This window comes from Pezoporus wallicus, unplaced genomic scaffold, assembly GCF_028554395.1.
Source record: "Pezoporus wallicus isolate ANWC-B61680 ecotype Strahan unplaced genomic scaffold, APGP_CSIRO_Pwel_v1 contig_593, whole genome shotgun sequence".
NCBI lineage: Eukaryota > Metazoa > Chordata > Aves > Psittaciformes > Psittacidae > Pezoporus > Pezoporus wallicus.
In genome coordinates this window covers 6,747,648-6,753,647 of record NW_026642342.1, presented here as the reverse complement: position 1 = coordinate 6,753,647, position 6,000 = coordinate 6,747,648, and the positions used below count along the sequence as shown (strand labels likewise).

At 39.9% G+C, this 6,000-nt stretch overlaps 1 protein-coding gene across 2 annotated transcripts in view; it reads left to right on the top strand.

Annotated features, from left to right (window-relative positions):
* The first annotated feature begins 1,608 nt into the window (after positions 1-1,608).
* Positions 1,609-6,000, top strand: part of TGFBR3 (transforming growth factor beta receptor 3) — a 114,173-nt gene continuing 109,781 nt past the window's right edge. Inside the window, exon 1 of one of the 2 annotated variants that reach the window (XM_057429069.1) lies at positions 1,609-1,722. The gene's annotated coding sequence lies outside the window, so the exon portion shown is untranslated. The remainder of the gene's footprint in view (positions 1,723-6,000) is intronic. The other variant, XM_057429068.1, reaches the window with a different exon arrangement.

Below are 6,000 nucleotides of genomic sequence, written 5' to 3'. Positions count from 1 at the left end.
GAGAGTGGCGGTGGCCGCCGCGGGGCTGCCCGGCTCCGGGGGCCGGGCGGTGTGTCCGCGGGTGCTGTGAGGAGCGCTGGAAACGGCTCGCCCGTCCGCCCTGTGCAGCCGTGAGGGCTTCGTCCGTCCGCCCGTGCGTGCAGGGGTTAAGCCCAGGGTCGTCAGGGGGCTTGTGGCGAGTAGCAGCTACAGGTGTCGTAGCGAATGTGGGCTCTGTCAGGCTGGATGGGACGTGCCGGGCGAGTTACTCGCTGGCACCGAGGTAAGTCCTCTGCAGATGCGAGCACCGCTGTGCGTGTCGAGGTATCGCACCCTTAACGAGCCCAGCTGGGAGCTTAGCAGTGTACTAGCAGAGTGTAAATTCGGTGTGTGTGAGAAAAGTACAAACACCGGTAACGTGTCACTTCAGTACTTTTTCACGGAGTAGTTGTTGGCCTGTGGGGTTTATTGTAGCAGGCTTTGTGGGGGACGTGCTGAGGTCAGTTGCCTGCAGCCTTCTGAGTTGCACCTCTCTAGCAGAAGTATGCCATTGACATTAGATACAAGTTAATAACTTTTTCAACTTCCCCAGTTTTGGATGTACTTGGAATTCCAGAGATACTGTCATCAAGTCAAGCAGTATGGGAGATGATACTTCCTGTCCCTTTGAACAGAAAGGACTTCAGGTGTAGCTGTGTGTGTGGTTGCACCTTTTCCCCTGGTTGTGAACGTAACCAGATGTAAAGCTACTTATTTCAGTTCTGTTAAGATGTAGGTGTTGTAAGTTATTTCCATCGTTTATTATTCTCAGACGTTTGATCACCAGTGCAGTTCAGTTTCAGTAGAAACCTCTTGATAGGTTTATAACGAATTAGAGTTGGATGAACAAGCGTCATGATTTTGTTCTAAGAAGGAAATTTTCCTGAATGGGTCTGTATTTATACCAAGCTAAGCATATATTTACTACTTTTGCATGAGGCCGAGCAGGCTGATATTGGCCTCCACCTGGGGAGAAAACCCATAACGAGAGGGCTGCTTGCTCTGTGATTGTGGGATGGGTTATGTTCGGCTCATGGTGACTGGGAGTGCTGTTGCTATTGTAGTCTTGTAGGGGGAAGACTTAAAACTACATGTGTAAATACAATTTCTTACAAAGACAAAATGTATTTGTTCATTGCTTCTTGCTAGGAATACTTTATTTCCCTTAAAGTCCATGTCTGTTTCAGTGAATGCCAGGCACAACATAAATTGCTTTTAATTAGCATAAATTGCTTTTAACTAGCACCTGTCCAATTTAATTTAGACAGGTGCCCTGTCAAAAGTATTTCCAAGTAGAGCATTAACAAAATGTTAATGGCAGATGCTTATCCCTTTGAATGGCTCCAGTTGAACCCATGGAAGCTTACAGAGCTTGAGTGCTAGTTGAGGAACTGCTCTTGTTAGGACGCAGACCTGAGCTGACACCAACAGCTGCAGCCAGTGCTCCACATTCCCAGCTGGCTGGGGGAGGAAGGGAGGGACGGGTGTTGGAGGGGGAGCAGGTTCTTGGCTTCCTTCGGTGAAGAGTCCTTTACTCTGAATCTTGCTTCCCCCAATTGTTTGCTATAGTCCAACCTTGTTAAGTTTAAAGTGACACTTCAGATTTTTCTCTTCTACCATGCTTTCTCTCTCTGGGGAGGTCTTGTTTGGTTGTTGGTTCTGATGCATGTTTTGGGTCTCCATGGGATCACCTAGTCAAAGCATGTCAGTACTATCTATTATGGGTGTGATTTCTTTTAAACAATAAGCTTCAGTTTTTCTTCTCTGGCATGCAGAACATCTTTTAATACCTCAGCATCTTGATGCCTACCTCTAGGAATAGTGTTTTGAAGTTAACTTGCTAAGCCAGCAGGGGGAACACAGATCTCTCCATCTGTAACATCTCTCTTCCTACCACAATTGCAGTTTGTTAAAATGTTGGGCCTATATTTTTGATAGTATTTCCTTAGAAGATGATTATCAATTTACTTGGAAAAAAACCACCATACTATGGAATAAACACATCATTTTTGAATGTTTAATACTAGTTTGCTAACAGGCATGTCTCCCACTGTTCTGAATGGAATTTTTGTCATGTTAGCCAGAACCAAACTTGAAAAGATCATTAGAGGTTTATCTTCACTTAGAGGTTTATCTTCACTTATCTCTTTGACGATATTGGAGGTGAATTAATTAAACCCAAAAAAGGAGAAATATTTTGAGCAATCCTGTAAAGTTTTTGAAAATGAGCTAGACAAAAGTACTTCCACAGTAAAACTGTTGCTGTAGCATGTTTGTGGTTGCATATAGAACTTTTGAAAGCTAAAGTTGAGTTGCAAAAAAGCTGTAGTCTCACAAGAAACTATTCCTAGTATTTAGGGTTTCCATAAGAGAGAGTATTTTTAGATATTCTCTTAGGTTTTAAGAAGTCATTACTAGCTTATTTTTGTAAAGGTCAAGTGACACTCTCAGCACAGATCAATAATAAGTTTTCTTTTTAATTTGTATTGGTGTTAAAATTGACTACATCTTGTGTGTGAGGAATACTAAATGCAAAGTCTTGTGCCTGAGAAGGTCACCTGGATGACTTGCATTGATCCTTACTGCTTTCTAGTCTGTGAAGCATGAGTATGATACAGCCAAATGGCAAATACTTAAGGTACGCGTATACAAACAGATTGCTGAATGCTAAGTGAAGAATGGGAATTTGCAGCATGTCAGCTATTCCCCAGTAAGAGCCAGGGAATGGGCTCTCACCCTGCAGGAAATGTGATTTATCTTGCTGCTTATACTTGGACTTAAGCTGTCTTTCACTGATGCTGGGGTGAAAATGTGCCTGGGAGCATGTACCATGCGGTAGCTGGTTTGGTACTTGTGAGCGATAACAATTTTATATTCTCCTAGTATCAGGAGAAGTGGAGACAAAAGACATTTAAACTGAAAAGTCACAGGGTAGGTTTAAAGGAAGAGATGCAAGCTTCTCTGGTTCTGAAATGGCACTGCCTGAATACTGAGGTATTGACTGCATATGAATTTTCCTCCCTTTATTTTAGTGACCATGTGTATGTGTATCCCAGTGGCTGTGCATTCTTCTCCAAGAGCATTATGTGATGTTGCCAATTACTGAAGGTACAAAAAGGTGCATTCTAAGTTCCACTGACAGTCTCCCTCTTCCATTGTTTTTGTGGAATCACAAAACTTCCTCCCGTTTACAGTTCTCGGTGATGCTGAAGTACGTAATGTGTAAAGTCAAAGCGTGATTTCTTTGTGAATGTCATTGGAAAATAGCACTGAAGCTTTGCCTAAGTTGTCTTAGAACCGTTTTGTTTGATATCTCCAATAGTATTCTGTTAAGATATGAATTACCAAGTCACGGGCAATTGTAAATCTCAGAAAATCCTCCGTGGAACACTGATTGCAAATATCTTTGCAATCACATTACTTTTGATCTAGTTCCACAGCATTCTTGTGTATTATACATAGGCATTACTTGGACAGCAGTAATATTTGTGGTGATCAACAGCAGTATGCTAGTTTCTAGCCACTTCATGAATATAAGCATGTTTTGCCATAAAAACATACTAGCAAGGAAGCAGTGCAATTGGAATTATTTTATCCTTAACTGTAGATTCACATTTTTATGTCCTGGCAGTCATCCAACAGAGCAGCATTTCTTGTGCTATTTATTTACAGCAACAATTAACTCTGTGGTAGCCAAAAGGAAACAAGATTCACACGTCTCTGGAAATCACTGAAAGGGGGACTTTAAAGCTGCTACTTTGTGTATATTCCACATTTTTTATTTCCACTCTGGCAAAATAGATTATTTTTTTTTAAGAACAACCTTTATGACCTTGAGTATCTAAAAAGGTTTGTCAAGTTCAGCAAAGAACAGTTTCTGTATTGCACTATAGCTGTTAATATTGTTGTACTCCTTACAAATAATCATGTTTGGCAAAATATGGTCTTTTATTGTATTTATAATAAATGAGTTTATTGATGAAAATGTGAAAGTATTTCATATTTGTTCTGTGTATAGTACTTTAACAACAGACAGATATAGCTCATTTTAACAAATTTAATTGCATTACATGTAGCACTTTAGTAATCTGTCTAATTTTAATACAGTCGCTGGCGAAGTTCAGATTTATTTTTTTCTTCCTGTTGCAGTATGTTGTAAGATTTTGGGAGTTGACTGGAGGGGCCCCTCTTATATAAGTTTAGTTGTGACCTTGCAAGAGACCTATTTAGATTGTAGAAGAATAGCTTATCTAGAGGTCATGGGTCTGAAACAGGTTAATTATAGAGCTAACATGTATAGGTTGTATTTCTGCAGAGAAGGCAATAGGGGCTGTGATCTGTAAGCTATCTATAAGAATTAGTGATTCTGAAAAAGAATAAAGAATGCCAATGCACTTATGCTTTGATTTCCTTTGTAAGCACAGGCATTTTCTGTTGGACATTGGTGTAGGTTTATTGTGAGTTGGGGACAATTAAAAAAATCCCAAACTATCCAGTGAGCTGACTGCATAATACAGATCTGCTGAATACGTGTATTTCTTTGCCAAGAAGCTGGAGGTGGATTGAAGACTTCTATGTCCTCTTTCTTTTGTCTTAGATTTATAGAAGTTGTTTGTTAGACTAGAGCCATTCTTGAACTGTAACTGAGAACTATGATGGTATTTCATCAAGAATGTGATACTTTTTTTTTGACAATGATTTGAGTAAAGTAAAATTCTGCTGATTTACAAAAAAGCTATTGCTATGTTTGAAAAGGTGGGCCTTTTCTTTTGTTAAACCTATTACATTAATGGACCAAGTCACTCCTCCAGTATGTACAGCTTATGGTATGTGAGGGATTAGTTCCTCCCTCCAGAGTTTAAATGACCAGTGTGTCTGAATCCGTGTAGATCTGGTGATGTGGTTCACTCCAGTGATGAGGTGTAGTGATTTCCTTCTGCCATACGAGATGCACAAATTATTTATATGACCACAGGAATTTATTGTGGCCTTCCATCTCCCTAAGCTTGCATTCAAAGCTTTTTACAGTCTTTATAAGTGCATTTGATATAAAATACTGAAAGACAGGAAATTCTGCATGGTAAAAATTACAGGGGAGTATCTCCACTCTGAGTGGAACATGACAGTGATGTGTGTCTTGATCGAAACAAATCCTCATCGCAGTGCTTTAAGTGATAATTTGTTATGTAAAAGTTTACCTTGTCCTGAATATGTTTCTTGCCCAATAAATTAAATTACACTGGTTATCTGTCTGACAAATGGGGAGAGGGTAGGTTACCCCTACGCAAAGTGAAGAAGCTCCTTTTGACTCATTTTTTGAACTGTGAGGCAGTTTAAGGCCTTCCCTATTTGTGTGGGAGAAGTTTCCAATCTTCCATATACGCATCTGAAAATGTAGTGGCTAGCAGCTAACGTTAGATAAATGTGTATATTTTCTTGTTTGGCAACCCAAAGAGATAATCTGTTCATCTACCTTCTTTCTTGAGTGTGCTTTATTCTAGAAAGCAAAACTCATTACCTTCTTTTTTTTCCAAAATGTGGTTTGGTAATGCATGCGGTTAAAGTACCTACTAGCTAAAATACTAACCTGTTACTTTACATCTTATAATATCTTGTGGCCAGTGGCAGCGGGGAGGGCTGATTTGTATCACCTCATCCAGTTCCCCTATAATGGGAAATGCTGGTTTTCAATCCTGTTCAACCTTTGCTGTCCAGCTTTCTCCTCTCCTCCCTCTTCCGCCTCCCAGGGGATTGCATCTTTATATAGCAAATTTGTGCTTAATGCTATAGTCTTGCTTTTCATTATTACCCCTTTTGGGCTTCTCACAATTTAACCCAGAGAATTTCAGGTATTTGTAGGCCATGGTTTCAGAACTACTTCTCTAAATGTTTAAAGGTTGTTTAAAGATTTTTAAATCCAGCTGAGATTGATTTTACTTTTTTTCTGGTAGAAAGGTTCCAGCTGGATTATTTCTAGATACA